Here is a 16,149-nt window from a genome sequence, read left to right as displayed (position 1 = left end):
CTGAGGCTTATTTTGTTTCAGGTGCTTTGGGCTCTTCTGAGTGCAACGCAGTCTCCTTCCAGCACAGCGGACCGAGGAGAGGTGAGGGGAGATTTTGGAGGGTGGGCATTTTACTAAACAAGTGGATCCTATGCTTGATGAATTGAAAATGAGCCAGTTGAGGACAATTTCCAGGTTGCAACACAGACGGAGCCGGAGTCTGGGCAGAGGTTGGAGGAGCCCTTAGGGCACAGGGATGCAACAGGATCAGGGAGAAAGGGGAGCGAAAGCAAGGCCACTTCCAGGGGGCCCTGTTTATTTTATCCGTGGCAGCTTCCCGAGCCAGATTGCCAAAGTGATTTCAAACGTGAAGCCAATTGAAGCACTTCCTTACACTAATTGGGAGGAGAAGGGAGTGACTCACATTACACCGGCTCGCTCTTCCCTCTCGGCAACTGCTAACTTGTAGCTTTAAAAGGAAGTGACATGGGTGGGGAGAGACGTCAGCTGAGGACCACTTTTTTTTTTTTTTTTTTTTTTCCTGAAGGGTCCACCCCATGGGTGGAGTCTCGCTTTTTCTTTCCAGTGTTGGCTGACTTACAGCTCATATAAACTAGTGGCAATTTCTGAACCCAGCCGGCTCCGTCTCAGCTTCTGGTTTCTAAGTTCATGTGCCGCGGGCTGCCAGGAAGGAGGTATGTGCTCCCGGTGCCTTTCGCAGGCACCTTTCCCTCTGGGTGTGGCTGATGTTTGCATTCCTCCTCCTATCCTATTTTTCTCTCCTAGGCTGGATTTCCTTAGGACCTCTGGCAGGGGTAGGCTCCGGGGGAGGGAGAGTGCATTGCGGGCAGGGGAAAGGTGCGGGGGGCGCCTGGAGGAAGGCGGAGAGAGAGGCTCTGCTGGTACAAAAGGACCCTCGCTTTGTGCTGGGCCGGTGAGCGTCTCTTTCTGGGCTGTGATTTCAAGCTGCTGTTCCTGGCTTAATTTACCCACCCACCCAACCCCCTCCCGGGGCTAAAGCATTTTCTCTGCCATAGACGAAGCTGGGGGGGGATGGGTGGGGGGAATGTTCCTATTACATCGTGCTCTCTTTTGTGTCATGCAACATGTTCTTCCGTCGCCGACGTTTCTATGGCAACCACAAAAATACTACACAATATGCAGCCCTGATATACATTGATTTATTTGTATTTCTTGTCTAGTTTGCAGCTTTCTGCGCGGCTCCTTGCTTTGGTTTGCTAACATCCAGCATGGCTTGTGGCTACCCCTCCTCACTTGCATTTTGGTTTTTCCCTATCACAGGAGGGCTCGGGGAGGGGAGTTGTCAAGGAAACCGGCATTGGTAATTACCTCTTTATTTACCTAATTTTCGGCCTATGAATTTCTCCATCATATCGAGGAATTAAAAAAGGAATGCGCTGATGTTTATGTAAGTCTTCAGTGTCTGGTCTTTTTTTAGAAAACCTAAACACTTCTCAAGATATGCTATTGATCCTGTGGTCAAGCTAAGGGGGAATTAATTCCTTACAGGAGGTGAGGTCATTGAAATAAAGTTTTAGAGAGCATTGGAGAATTCGCACTGATAAAGGCGTTATTGCCTGCCCAGGTTTGCTTACAAGCCCAAATATTTAAAAGACGGGTCTTTGCTCTGGTCTGCACTTGCTTCACCCCGAATCTAAGTTCAGTAAGTATGAGTAAGAAACGGTCACTGCCGGGCAGGATGCTCCTTGTTTCGTTGTTTCATGCATTCTTCTTAGATGGATTAGCACGCCATTTACTCTCTTCAAGGTGAGGACTGTTAGACTTTTTCTCTTTCAAAACTGTGCAAGGATTAATCCAATTAATCTAATCTGTGATTAGTCAGCCACTCTTAGTTGGAAAGAAGGTATCTTGAGAGGAGGGAGAATATGCGCATGTGTGTGCGATTAGGGAAACTGGAGGTGGGCAGGGAGAACAGGCATGCCTTGAGTTCTACGTTAAAACGACTCCAGTTTCTGAATGTTCTCCATGGGGAGAAAAATTGATTTCCAGAAAAAAAAATGTGAAACGAGAAAATTGTTATCTACTTAGTAATAAGCAAAGCTAATTATAATTAGAATCAAATAACACCTCTCTTAGAAAGACATAGTCCCAATGGGCCTATTAACAGGCACCGGCTAAACTGATGTTTTCATTCAGTACGTCTAAGGAAATGTTTGATAAGGGATACCATTCTTCTGATGGGCATCCCAAATTAGCCTTTATAACGTAGGTAAGTAGTAATCCCATTCTTGATTCTTAAAATGATCTATAATTTAGGATATAATTTAGTGTGTGTGAAGGTCACTTAACCCTCATCATACCTTCCAGCTTTAAAGCCAAAATCATTGCAGCTGGAGCAGCCCTGCCATGTGGAAGCCTGAAGCATGCCAGGTGGTTTCAATGAGGTTGTGTTTGCTGCGATCCTTATCTAAATGTGCTGTCATCTGTGTCTTATAGAACCTGCTGTAGTGCTAGAGCTCTTGAGTAGTTCAGCCAGAAAACTTACCTGAAAATGGGGCAAAACAGCATGGCACAAAACAAACTAGAGCTACATGGAGCTAAAGACGAGAACTATCCAAAGGCATGAAACACAGAAAAGTATTACTAAAAAGAATAAGACACTCATTTTGAAAAGCACATGTTAGTACACAGAGAAATGGTTGGATTGTGGGTGTTTGATGTTTGCAAAGAATTCTGGAAAGCAGCCACGTTAAATGACTGTTTATCTTGCCTGAAAATGGTCCTCAAGGACAGACTTGCCACATGGCCTCCCGAAGCAGATTGACAGCATGCAAGTCAAAGTTTGTGATGTCAGTTCTCCTGAGTTTCCGGATTCAGAAATTTCAGAAAAAGACTGTTAGAAGAAAGACTGAACAGAAGCTAGAATCCTTCCTAATCCAATACTTTTTTTAGCTTCAGCTTAACAACAAAAGGCCAGACTTTAAACAGGTAGGAAACTGGGGAAGAGGGAATGGGGAACTCACCCAGAATGTTATCCTCATAATTCCTGCCATCGTCATTGTTTTACATTATGGGATGGTCAAATGAGGGTTTGGTAAATGTCACACATTTTGTGCAGTCTTCTTTGTTCTGGAAAGATCTGTTGGTTGTGGGACAAAGCTGCATTCATTTTTTTTTTTTTTTTGAGATGAAGTCACGCTTTGTCGCTCAGGCTGGGAGTACAGTGGTGGGATCTCGGCTCACTACAACCTCCACTTCCTGGGTTCAAGTGATTCTCCTACCTCAGCCTCCCAAGTAGCTGGGATCAGACAATGGCATCACACCCAGCTAATTTTTTTTTTTTTTTGGTATATTTAGTAGGAATAGGGATGCACCATATTGGCCAGGCTGGTCTCGAACTCCTGACCTCAGGTGATCCATCGGCCTCGGCCTCCCAGAGTGCTGGGACTACAGGCATAAGCCACCATTCCTGGTACGCATTCACATTTCTGACTGGTGTTTGACATCTAAATCTTTGGAGAAACATCCTTCATCACTCATACGTTGAAATATTAGTGAGGATAACCATCTAACATTTCCTAGAGCTTGGGCAGCTCAAACTCGTCATTCTTCGTGTAAGACGGCATCCGTTTGGAAAGGAAGCGCTGGAACTCCGAAATCTGGCTTCAAGCATGGGTTTGGGAAGGTCTGCAGTCACTGCCAGGCTGTAGCAAAGAGGAAGCTTCAAGTATGACTCTTTCTTTCAACAGATGCGTATTATGTGTCTAATATGTGTCAGGTCCCACAGATGCAACTGTGAGCAAAACAAGATACAGTTCACATAGTTGTAGTTTTCAAATGTCTGAAGGGCTTCCAAGGGAAATCCCGTGACTGGCTGATTTCCATTTTCTTCTAGTGACTGAATAAGAGGAAGCATCTTAAAAGGAGTATAATTTTTTTTAGCATCATCATGGGACAATCCATCTAACCTGTCTGCCTTTCCAGGGCGCACTCTTGGTCCACTCAGATTTCCCATTGGTTTATTTTTTGTCTTTATCTTGTTCCTCCAATGTGGTTTGTGCTGCTTCTTCCTTTGATCCTAAGTTTCCTTTTTAGTCACCACGCCTTCATCATTCACATCTGTCCTCCATGCATCCATCCATCCATCCCTTCATTTATTCCACAAAAGTGTTGACTATCGTGTTTCAGGCACTATATATTATGGATATAGCAGCAAATGGGAAGCCAGTTTTTCCTTAAAGAAGCTTAGGAACTATCAGGAAGACAGTGCGGAAACAGCTCCTTAACCCCGGGCGTATTACTTTTGTATTTTTATTTTTTGAGGCAGGGGCTTGCTTTGTCACCCAGGCTGGAGTGCCAGGATGCCATCACGGCTCACTGCAACCTCTTAACTGCTAAGCTCCAGCAGTCCTCCTGCCTCAGCTCCGCCTTAGCAGCTGGGACTACAGGTGTGAGCCACCGTTCCTGGCCTGAGGGTATTGCTTCTAACAGAAGCATTTATTGGCTAATGAAACAGGATACTTCTTTCATTGAACAATTTTATAAATTGTTCACATACAGCATAAACTCTGCTGGGCAGGGAGGGAGCAAGTGGTTAGTTGTTGACTGTTCTCCATTTTATGTATATTTTTGTATCTTCCATGCTGGAGGAGCATAAGGATCGTAAACATTTGTTAACTAAATGGGAATAGTGCAATTTCTAATGCTGGAGACACAGGAAGAGAAGGCTTGTGTGTTCTCTTTCTGAAAGAACAAGCTGAGGGAGACAATCTCTCAAGGTTCCCTTTCATAGTGAATTACTCATAGATTTCCAGGTGACGATAGCTCCCCCCGATCAACTCAAAGTATAGCATTTTGAAAAAGAAAAACTACCTGCCTTCAGTTACATGCCCGTTAGTTTACTGAATATCCTCATGTGCTTTGGAGCTCATTTCCTGTAATAACCTGCAAATCTGTGTCTTGTTCTGATAAAAAAACAAATGGGTTTCAATCCCCTACAGCTTTCAGTCTTCTTAAATTTTTCTTTTCTTTTCTTTTTTAAACAGAGTCTTGCTCTGTCGCCAGGCTAAAGTGCAGTGACATGATCTCGACTCACTGCAACTTCTGCCTCCCGGGTTCAAGAGATTTTCCTGCCTCAGCCTCCCGAATAGCTGGTACTACAGGTGTGCACCACCATGCCCAGCTAATTTTTGTATTTTTAGTAGAGACAGGGTTTCACCATGTTGGCCAAAATGGCCTTGATCTCTTGACCTTGTGATCCACGTGCCTTGGCCTCCCAAAGTGCTGCGGTTAGAGGCGAGAGCCTCTGCACCCGGCCAGCTTTCAGTCTTACATAGTAACAGCAGTGCATCCAGACACCAGCGGAGGCTCTAGATATCTGGCACAAAGAGTGTTGGGACCTCATTGCAGCACTTTCTGTTTCTGTTTTCTGATGTCATGAAGCTCTTCTTAGTAGAACTGTTTTCCCCCACTTAAGTTCCACTGTCAGCTTGGAAACTATATGGGCAACATGACAAAGTTTCTTTGGGAAAGCACACTCCTCTGCTTTGCTGACCTTGGGAGAAAACATTTAACAAGTTCTTTTTCTTGGTTATTTTAAACTCCGATGCTATCAGCCTGAAGCTGCTCCCGATAACCCTGGGAGCATGGCACAGGCATCTCCGCTCTGCTGAGGTTAAACATCGTAACTACTTCATGCTCATTTCTGTGTAGGATCCTCCAACATGAGAGATGCATTTTGAATTTCATGGTAGTTTGAAGCCAGACACTAAGATTCCTTTAGGGAGAGGGGAACGACACACACCAGGATCTGTCAGAGAGTTGGGGTGAGGGGAGGGAACTTAGAGGATGGGTCAACAGATGCAGCAAACCACCATGGCACACGTATAGGTAACCTGCATGCTCGGCACATGTATCCCATTTTTTGTTTTTTGGTTTTTTTTTAGGAAAAAAAAAAAAATCCTGTAGGAGATGATAGCTCAGTCTAGGATATGCCAGGTAACCTGCAGAGGCCGTAAGAGACACTGAGGTGACTGGCTGGCCTTAAGGACATGTGAGAATGAGGACAAACTGCCTCAACTGAGGGCTTCCTATGTGCCAGTACACAGACCTTAGAGTTATTAACTCATTTTATCCTCATGACAAAGCTGGCCTGTGAGACTCCCGTCACATTCCATTTTACAGAGAGAGAGTAAAAGTGAGGGAGATAAGCAACTCAGCTAGATCGTGAGAAGCAGCAGAGCTGAGATGTGAACCCACACCACCTGTGCTCTGCTTTCCCTGCGCCTTCACACCTTGCCACAGTGTGTTCCTCAGTCCAGCTCCCATGCCCCGTGCAGAGCCTGGCACTTAACAGATATGTGGTAAATTTCGTTTCTAGTTTTGTTTAAAATGTTCAAAGTGAGACCAGTCTTTTTTTTTAAGAGGCCGCTCTCACTTTGTTGCTCAAGCTGGCCTTGAATTCCTGGGCTCAAGTGATCCTCCTGCTTCAGCTTCCTGAGTAGCTGGGACTACAGGTGGGTACCAACATGCCCAGCTATTATTTTTCTCTTTTTTTGAGACAGAATTTTGTTCTTGTGCCCAGGCTGAAATACAATGGCGTAGTCTTGGCTCACCACAACCTCCACCTCCCGGGTTCAAGTGATTGTCCTGCCTCAGCCTCCTGAGTAGCTGGGACTACAGGGGTGCACCACCATGCCTGGCTCATTTTTTTTTAATTTCTCTATTTTTTTTGTTTTGTTTTGTTTGAGACGGAGTTTCGCTCTTGTTACCCAGGCTGGAGTGCAATGGTGCGATCTCGGCTCACCGCAACCTCCGCCTCCTGGGTTCAGGCAATTCTCCTGCCTCAGCCTCCTGAGTAGCTGGGATTACAGGCACGCGCCACCATGCCCAGCTAATTTTTTGTATTTGTAGTAGAGACGGGGTTTCACCATGTTGACCAGGATGGTCTCGATCTCTTATCCTCGTGATCCACCCGCCTCGGCCTCCCAAAGTGCTGGGATTACAGGCTTGAGCCACCGTGCCCGGCCTAATTTCTCTATTTTTAATAGAGATGGGGTTTCACCATGTTAGCCAGGCAGATCTCGAACTCCTGACCTCAAGCAATCCGCCTGCCTCAGCCTCCCAAAGTGCTGGGGTTATAAGTGTGAGCCACTGCATCTGGCACCCAGCTAATATTTTTCAAATAATGAACAAATCTCTATTGCGTAGACCTTCCCCTTGCATGCCTTTCAACCTAGTTTAAGAGTGGCAAATTTACTGCAAGAAAGAGCAGTATTTTAGAACTTGGAGGAAAACTAACAGCAGTGCTTTATAAGACAAGTGATTATAGTTTTTAGGGAGTGTTGTTTTGACTGTGGTTTAGCCAGAGACAAATGGTGGGGGGAGGGAAAGGGCCTTGTGATTAAAACCATCCTAGTGACAGTGCAGTACATACATTAAATTAAAGATGAACCTTTCTCAAAACCAATGTTTAACCAAGGATTGAACTCGACTGAGCAGCTGCTCTCAAGGATACCTGCGGTGGCTGCTCTAAGAGTTCCCAAGGCAGTGGGTGATGGGAGTCAGAGGCTTCTGTTCTTCAGCGGACTTTACACAAATCCATCACTGAGCTTAAAGGCAGATTATTATCTGCAAAGACCCTGCCAGCGCTTACGTTAGATGAACTCTGAAATGAGAATGGGAGATGTGAGTTGATCCTGGAGTGAAATTTGGTCTGTTGCCCATCTCCGTGGCTCGTCCTCTGGGCAGAGGTTAACCCTGGCGGATGAAATCGTAGAGAACTATCTGTCCATAGCAAGCACATCTTCTTCCCAGGATACTGCAACCATCAGCAGACAATCAATGCAATCATCTTGGACTGTGTCCTGCCTCTCAGGAGTATCAGGCTCATTTCTTTTCTTGTCTCTTTTCTGCTGGGGGAAGGGCAGGTTGCAAGGCGGATGGTGAGCAGATTCCTCGGCCTCACGTGTGGGCAGCCTGCAAAGGAACCATTTCTGTGCCTGTGAGTCCTTTTCCAGCATCTGCCTCCAGCCTCTGCTTTCCTGACGCTTCACCGCCACCCCATTCATCCTTCATAAAACAGTCACTCTTTCTAGATGCATGATGACATTCCATGACAATGATCACAGTGCTCTCTTCTTAACTGCACTGGGTGGTCACTGATGGCATGGAGGTGCCATTGCGCCATTCGTAGCACAGAGCAGAGTACCCAGCACGGAATGTATGTTGTGACCCAGAGGAGAGATGGGCACAAGTTGTTAGGTCGTCGGGGTTGCCACATCGCTGGCCTCTGGCCGGGGCCTCAGGGTGACATTCCTTGAGGGCAAGGAGTTTCTCAGCCTCGATGTGGCAGAGGCCGAGCTGTACAGAACGGGATGCTCAGCCACATTCCTGCCCTCTACCTGTTACATGCCAGGATTAGTCACCCCATGCTTAGTGGTGACAGCCAAAAATCCCCTGGAGGGACGAACTTGCCCACAACTGAGAACCACTGCTTGAGGGGGACTTGCAGCTCTGTCAGGGACACTCAGGAATCTGGTTGGTCTGATCAAAGCAAGCCCATTTCTGAGGATGAATGGGTTCCCAACCAAAGAGGCAATTCATTAACTTGAATGAAGAAACACTTTACCTGGGAACTGAGAGATAATAGTAAACCAAGTTAGAAGTGACACATGGCCATAAAGTATTCAAATGTTTAGTGCCTTCTGCCCTAGTGAGTCTGCATGGGGGTTGTGGGCAGCCAGGCAGCCCGGTGGAGTGAGAACTTGGCGAGGCTCGATGGTCCGATGGGGCCCCTTCCACACCCATATCTGTACAGATAGGCCCTCCTCGTCCTGCTCCCCACCCCGCAGCCTAGGGAGCCTCCTTTCCCAAACCTCCCTGGAGTGAACAGATTAACATATCTCAAGAGAATTCTGCTGCTCCCACCTGGGGATTTCCTTCCTGTTTCCTTGGCCTTCACAGAGAGCGATATACCACCGACATCCAGTAGCAGCTACTCATCCAGCGCCCAGGTCTCACTAGTGTGAATTTGCCTCCTGGCACCCATCCCCACGGTTGCTGGTGCTTCAAGCCTTTCCTTCCCTTCCCATCCCTGGTGCTTCTCACTTGCTGGAGAGGCCACTTTGACCTCTGTCCCAGGACCAGTACCCTGCCCTGCCTCAGGTGAGGCCTTGGCTCCCCAGCCCTGGGGGACTCTAGGGATCTGTAACTAGCCCTGGGGGACCCTAAGAGTTCCATAACTGCTGTGTCCCTCCCTTTTATCCTCCCATCTCCCTTCTCCCTTTCGGGATCTCAGAGGTCGACAGAAGTTGGCCAGTCTGCTACTCTAACTCTCCACCCAATTCCAGAATCCCCTTACAATGTTGTTTATTTTCTTTCTTTCTTTTTTTTTTTTTCTTTTGAGACAGAGTCTCACTCTGTCACCAGGCTGGAGTGCAATGGCACAATCTTGGCTTACTGCAACCTCCGCCTCCTGGGTTCAAGTGATTCTCCTGCCTCAGTCTCCCGAATAGCTGGGATTACAGACATGCACCACCATGCCCAGCTAATTTTTGTATTTTTAGTAGAGATGGGGTTTCACCATGTTGGCCAGGATGGTCTTGATCTCTTGACCTCATAATCCACCTGCCTTGGCCTCCCAAAGTACTGAGATTACAGGTGTGAGCCACCGCACCCAGCCTCCCTTACAGCGTTTCTTACGGAACCCATGTATTCAGTCCACAAGCATACAAAGAGGAAGCCGACCCCACCAGTGCCTTTGAGGAGCATGCGGCCTGGAGGGCGAGAAGGAAACCTCAGCGAGGGTCCCCACACAGTGGATCAGATGAGCAGGGCAGGAACGGTGTGGGCACACCAGGGGGCATGCCTCACCGCCCCTTCCCAGCCTGGGCTTTCTGAGATACTTGCTAGAGAACAGCCCCTGAGTTAGGTCTGGAAGTGGGGAGTATTGGTCCCAGTGTGCATGCTCATCAGGGAGGGAGTGCCAGAGACCAGAGGAGTGGGCGGGTGGGTAAGGTGGGACAGGCGGGAGGCTGGAGCATTCCTGGACCACGGAGGAGTGAGGTGGGCTGGCGCAGCAGGAGGCAGCGAGAGCTTGAGGGTCCTGCAGCTCTGGGAGGGGAGGCGCAGGTCTGAAAGCCAGCAGGCTTCGGTAACTTGTATGGAGGGTGTTTTTGACACCCCGAGGTAGTAAATACGGGTGGGGGGGGAGCTCATTTTCCAGTGATATTCTTCCCAAATGGTCACTTACCATATTGTACCTTAGAATGTAATCGTCTGTGAAGTCTATAACCACATGTGTCACGCGGCACTTAGGCGCTGCCTGCTCTCTCATTTCAGCCTGGCCCCAGCCCTGTGGTTTGCAAACTGTTTTCTCTAATCTAATTTGCAACTGAGGTACAGAGCTCGGGACACCTGAGCACACTGATTTTACTCTCCAAAGTGACAGAATCACTTTGACTTGCATTTCATATCTTGCATTTCCTGAAATTTTCCTGAATTTTCCTTTAGGGTGAAGAGACTTCCCATTGTTTCAAAACGTGCAGAAACTTCCTATCTCAGCCCCCACAAATCATGTGGAAATGTAGAAGTTACTCAAGACCACATGATGTCAGGAAAATGTGCTGTCACTAAAATCTTCATTTGGCCTCCATCTCTAGAGGAATAATAGGGTTCAAGTTTGAGAGGAGGTGGGGACAGAGAACCAGAGAGATATTTAAAATATGCCTGATTTTTTTTTTTTTTGAGATCGAGTTTCGCTCTGTCGCCCAGGCTGGAGTGCAGTGGCACAGTCTTGGCTCACTGCAACCTCCGCCTCCTGAGTTCAAGCGATTCTCCTGCCTCAACCTCCCCAGTAGCTGGAATTACAGGTGCCTACCACGATGCCCGGCTAATTTTTTGTGTTTTTAGTAGAGACAGGCTTTCACCATGTTGGCCAGGCTGGGATTACAGGCATGAGCCACCGTGCCCGCCCTGTTGTTTGTCTTTTTAAAGAGATCCTGGTCTTCAGCATCTCCCTTACAGCTTTTCTTACCAGGGAAAATGCACTTTAAGCAGGCGCTTGCAAGGTTGCGACCTGGCTGTGCCCTGTGACTGCCAGCCTGCCTCCACCTGCCATTTCCTAAAAATGTTCAGTCTGTCCAGGCAGGGGGATGATATACAGCCTCCAATGGGGGATCTTTCCATGCATGAAGCCCTGGAGACGGGGCCTGCCTCCTTTGGACCCTCCCCGTGAGCCACTAGACTAGGGGCACTGGGGAGCTGTGAGTAGCAGCACAGTGTTGAGGGAGCAGGGCTGGGACGCGGCTGGGCTTGCCCGCTCCGTGCCATCTGTGGGACCTTGGACTCACCGAGACTGGGGCTCCTCTTGGTGTGAGTTGGCCTGGTGCATCCTGTGTCCCTGTGAGTGTGGCCCTGTTTCCTGACCCGGCCATCGAAGAGTCCAGGGTGGATGCAAAGGTCTTTGCTGAGGCGTGTCTGCGGGGGACATGATAGAGTGAACAAGGGGTGTCCAGAGCATGGGGGGACTCGGCCGTCTCAGGCAGCTGTGTTGCCGAAACAGCCAAGGGAAAAGAAGTTTTTAAAAATTAAAACAAGCATGAATATGCCATGACGTAATACACAACATTGATGTGAGCTTCTCAGATGAAGTGGAAGACTTCCACCGTAGACTGTCTGGGTACCTCGGGACGCAGCTCTGGACCCGCACAGGCTCTCTGCCGAAGGGAAACCTTCTGTGGGAATTTTTGAGAAGGAAACAGAGCTGAGTGCTCTCTAAGGGACTCTTTCTGGGAAGGACGGCAGTTTTAGGTTCCTGCTTGGTCCTTGCCATGCCCCTTCCCCCCCATCCCCCAATGGTGGCTGGGAATCTTGGTGGTGGGATGGGGTGAGGAAGGGCAGGCAGCTGTGAGTAACACCCCCCCGCCCCGCCACCCCCGAGAATATGCCTGCCTTTGCTCTTTTTCCTTCTCTGTCTCTTCTGGTAGTCGGATGGATGGATGGATGGATGGATGGATGGATGGATGATGGATGGATGGATGGATGGTGGCTTGGGTCTGTCTTTTCTGCCTCTGGTCACCCGCCTTGGTGGGCCTTGCCTCGCTTTCTCTAAAATAGCCTGGCTGCTCCGCTCCTTCTGGCCTCTCTTCCTCTGCCATTCCCTGGAGAGAAGGACTGGCCACCTCAGCTCTCACGGCTTGCTGGCATCTTTCATCAGCACCGCTGATGACATTATCCTCCTATTCCTAGAGGTTTCTTTCACTGGAGCTGTCTTTTGAAGTCGAAACAAAAGAGGCACGTGAAATTTGCCAGTTCAAATCCCAAGAAGCTACCCAAAGGGTAGCTCTCCCTTTGAGGGTCTCACTCCCCCTTGGGACTGAAGAATAATCGGACCCAAACCTTCTGAGTGAAGGAAAAAGCGGGGCTGGAGCTTGCAGTTGGTCAGAAGAGGAGAGCCCAGCCCCTAACAGCCCCAGTAAGCCCATGTCGTTGTCATAGTTGTTGTTGTTTTCCTGAGACAGAGTCTTGCTCTGTCACCCAGGCTGGAATGCAGTGGTGTGATCTCAGCTCACTGCAATCTCCGCCTCCCAGGTTCAAGCGATTCTCTTGTCTCAGCCTCCTGAATAGCTGGGATTACAGGCAAGTGCCACCATGCCCAGCTAATTTTTGTATTTTTAGTAGAGACGGGGGTTTCACCATATTGGCCAGGCTGGTCCCCAACTGCTGACCTCATGATCTGCCTGCCTCGTGGTCCACCCGTCTCAGCCTCCCAAAGTGCTGGTGGGATTGCAGGTGTGAGCCATTGCACCCAGCCAATCCCTTGTTTATACAATAAGGTGTTGGAGGAGGAACTCTGGGCTGGGGCCTCTGTCCAGGGACAATCGAAGCAAATTTTATTTGCTATGAGAGAATAATGAGGAGGGATGGTGGCCTCTTTGATTTGTGTGTGAGTGTGTGTGTGTGTCTTTTAAAACCATGGTATTAAGTATGGCCATGAAGTGTCACTTAACCAAACATTTCACAGTAATCATTAAAAATGGAAATAGTGCTGTAAATTATTAAGGCGCTGAGATCTGCACATAAGCAGCATGACCATCTATGTCAAATTCATAACGGAGTATTCATGAGATGCAGGGAAGCGGATTGGCATGATGAGACGGGGCCTGCTGAAAGTGGGGAAAGGTGACCGGGGAAGCTTATTATCTAATTCAGGTGAAACTAGCAAGTCTGCTGAAGTATGTCACCCACTTTAGAGATGATGTCACCCATACTGAGGTGGGGACAGACTCAACCATGTGGAACACAGCCCCACTTCTGAAGTATGAAGTGAAAAAAAATTATCAGCACGTGTACGTGTCTTATTAGGCTTTTTGCTTGTTTGTTTGTTGTGTTTTTATGAGATATGTTCTAACTTTGTTGCCAGGCTGGGGTGCAGTGGTGCGATCATGGCTCACTGTAGCCTCTACCTCCTGGGCCCAAGTGATCCTCCTAGCTACGCCTCCTGAGTAGCTGTAACCACAGGCGTGCAACACCATGCCTAGCTGAGTGTTTAATTGTTTTAGAGATGGTATCTCACTGTGTTGCCCAGATTGGGCTCAAGTGATCTTCCTGCCTTGGCCTTCTAAAGCGCTGGGATTGCAGGTGTGAGCTCCTGTGCCTGGGCATTTCATGAAGCTGAATCTGAGTCTACCCTCAACCTGCTGACACAGCACGTGTAATGTTCAAGTTACAAGCTTAACAAGCTTGCTGGTCTGGGTTTCCAGGTAAATTGTGGAAACGCAGTGATTGACAGCCAGGTTAAAAAAGAAAGAACAGGCAACTTAAACTGTGGCTCATCACTGAGATGCTCACTAATCGTAGCAGCAGAACAGTCTGGAAGCATCCACGTGGACTGCCCTGCACTCTGCTAACTGAGGCAGGAACGTCTGAACGGCACTGGAAAGACTGCCAGCAAAAACAAATACATGCTTTGTCTGCTTTATCACCTATCAATTTAAGTGATATAGTTAACATTCCAGAGAGTTCTTTCATTCAAAACACTCTGTCCCCTGCTTTCACAGGTGAGGAAAGAGGTGGCTGTGGGTGTGAGTCAAGATGGACTGATGGCCGCTGCCTGCAGTAGCCGTCCCTTCTGGGAAGCTGAGCTCTGAGCTGGGCTTTGAAGCATGGAAATGGAGTCTTTCCAGACAGTGACTGAAATAGAGGGAACGGGGAGGTTAACCCAAGGAAATAAAAGTGAGCTGGACACAGCTGGGTGCAGTGACTCAACGCCTGTAATCCCAGCATGTTGGGAGGCTGAGGCAAGGAGGATCATGTAAGGCCGAGTATTTGAGAACAGATGGGGCAATGTAGCAAGACCCCATCTTTAAAAAAATGTTTTTTGACTCCTAGCAGGAAACAATCTACAAACATTTTTTTTTTAAATTAGGTGTAGGGCTGGTTGCAGTGGCTCACGCCTGTAATCCCAGCACTTGGGAGGCTGAGACGGGTGGATCACGGGGTCAAGAGATTGAGACCATCCTGGTCAACATGGTGAAACCCCGTCTCTACTAAAAATATAAAAAATTAGCTGGGCATGGTAATGCGTGCCTGTAGTCAGGAGGCTGAGGCAGGAGAATTGCCTGAACCCAGGAGGCGGAGGTTGCGGCGAGCCGAGATCGCGCCATTGCACTCCAGCCTGTCTAACAAGAGCGAAACTCCATCTCAAAAAAAATAAATAAATAAAAATAAAAATTAGGTGTGGTTCGTGAGTAATGTCAGTCACTTTGGAGGCTTAGGCAGGAGGATTACTTGACCCCACAAGATCAAGGCTGCAGTGAGCTATGATCATGCCACTGCACTCCAGTCTGGGCAACAGAGCAAGACCCTGTCTCTTTTAAGTTTTTAAAAAAGATGGGAGACTGAGGCAGGAGAATCACTTGAACCCGGGAGGTGGAAGTTGCAGTGAGCCAGAATGGCGCCACTGCACTCCAGCCCTGGTGACAGTGCAAGACTCCATCTCAAAAAAAAAAAAGCTAGTATAGAGGCAGCTGTGGGAACCTCACACACAGCAGTGGAAGCAGCCCCTGTGTGTGGGGACAGACGCATAGGCTTAACACCACGGCTGCAGCTCCATCACGCTTTTCAAGTCCTGGCGGCAAGTCTAACCCGTGTCCTCAACACTGCCTGCACATGAGGATTACCTAGGAAGCACTAAAAAGGCCTCCCTGGGCCCCGCCTTGGACCAACCAACAGGTTCGTGGTTTTTGTCTTTTTAAGTTCTACAAATGATTCTGGGCTGAGAGGACTGGACCCACAGGATAGAAGAAGGGTAACTGCAAGAAGAGGGTGACTTTGACAAAAAGAAACCCAGAGCCAGGACCCAGGCCATGGTGATGGCACAATGGCGGTAATGATGACCACAGCCACATTTAAGATGAGGTAACGGGCAAAGGCCTGCGGGTAATCCTCAGAACAAGCCCTCAGCTAGGAACTCTTCGTATCTCCATTTCACAGGTGGGGAGCCTGGGGGTCAGCAGTCCTCCCAGGGCTACACAGCCCATACAGGCAAACTGGGTCTTTGGGGCAGGGGTCCCTACCCAGGTGTGAAGATCAATGCGTGTTCACTCTCCAGCCTCTCTGGACACGCAGCATTCACGGCTCTGTGCTAGGAAAATGCAGTCAGAGGCCGAAGGTCCATCCACTCATAAAGAAAGAGAAAACGAAGAAAGAGGGTAAAACCAGGCAAAGGAAACCCCCTTATCCCTGGCTGTGTTTGAAAGAGTCTGGAAGGCTCTGATTGCCCCTGACAAACGTATTCCTATAAAAGAGAGCGAAATTACTGACCTTTCCCCTGTCAAATGTAGCTTACAAATACTACATCCTTAGCGAGATTTGTGGAAGGTAAAATATACCTCCTTCCTTGGCTTTGTTAATGATGACGCCTTGCCTGGCCGCAGGGTAGCAGCTGCATCCCTCTGACGGAGGTCCAGTCGTGAGTCAGCCGTGGGCTGAGGGTTTCCCTGGAGCAGCGTGGTGATTGTGACTGACCATTCAGTTCATTCAGTGAATATTTATTTTTTTAATTTTAATTTTTAATTTTTTGAGATAGAGCCTTGCTCTGTCGCCAGGCTGGAGTGCAGTGGCCCGATCTCGGCTCACTGCAACCTTCACCTCCTGGGCTCAAGTGATCCTCCTGCCTCAGCCTTG

At 48.4% G+C, this 16,149-nt stretch overlaps 1 protein-coding gene across 1 annotated transcript in view; it reads left to right on the top strand.

Moving 5' to 3' along the window:
* Window positions 1-617: 617 nt before the first annotated feature.
* The window catches only part of AGPAT4 (1-acylglycerol-3-phosphate O-acyltransferase 4), a 129,723-nt gene continuing 114,191 nt past the window's right edge, over window positions 618-16,149 (top strand). Inside the window, exon 1 of the mRNA XM_002747167.6 lies at window positions 618-674. The gene's annotated coding sequence lies outside the window, so the exon portion shown is untranslated. The remainder of the gene's footprint in view (window positions 675-16,149) is intronic.

The sequence above is a fragment of the Callithrix jacchus genome, chromosome 4 (genome assembly GCF_049354715.1).
Source record: "Callithrix jacchus isolate 240 chromosome 4, calJac240_pri, whole genome shotgun sequence".
In the NCBI taxonomy this organism is placed as follows: Eukaryota; Metazoa; Chordata; class Mammalia; order Primates; family Cebidae; genus Callithrix; species Callithrix jacchus.
The sequence above is the reverse complement of the archived record's forward strand: the minus strand, read 5'-3'. Positions and strand labels throughout refer to the sequence as shown.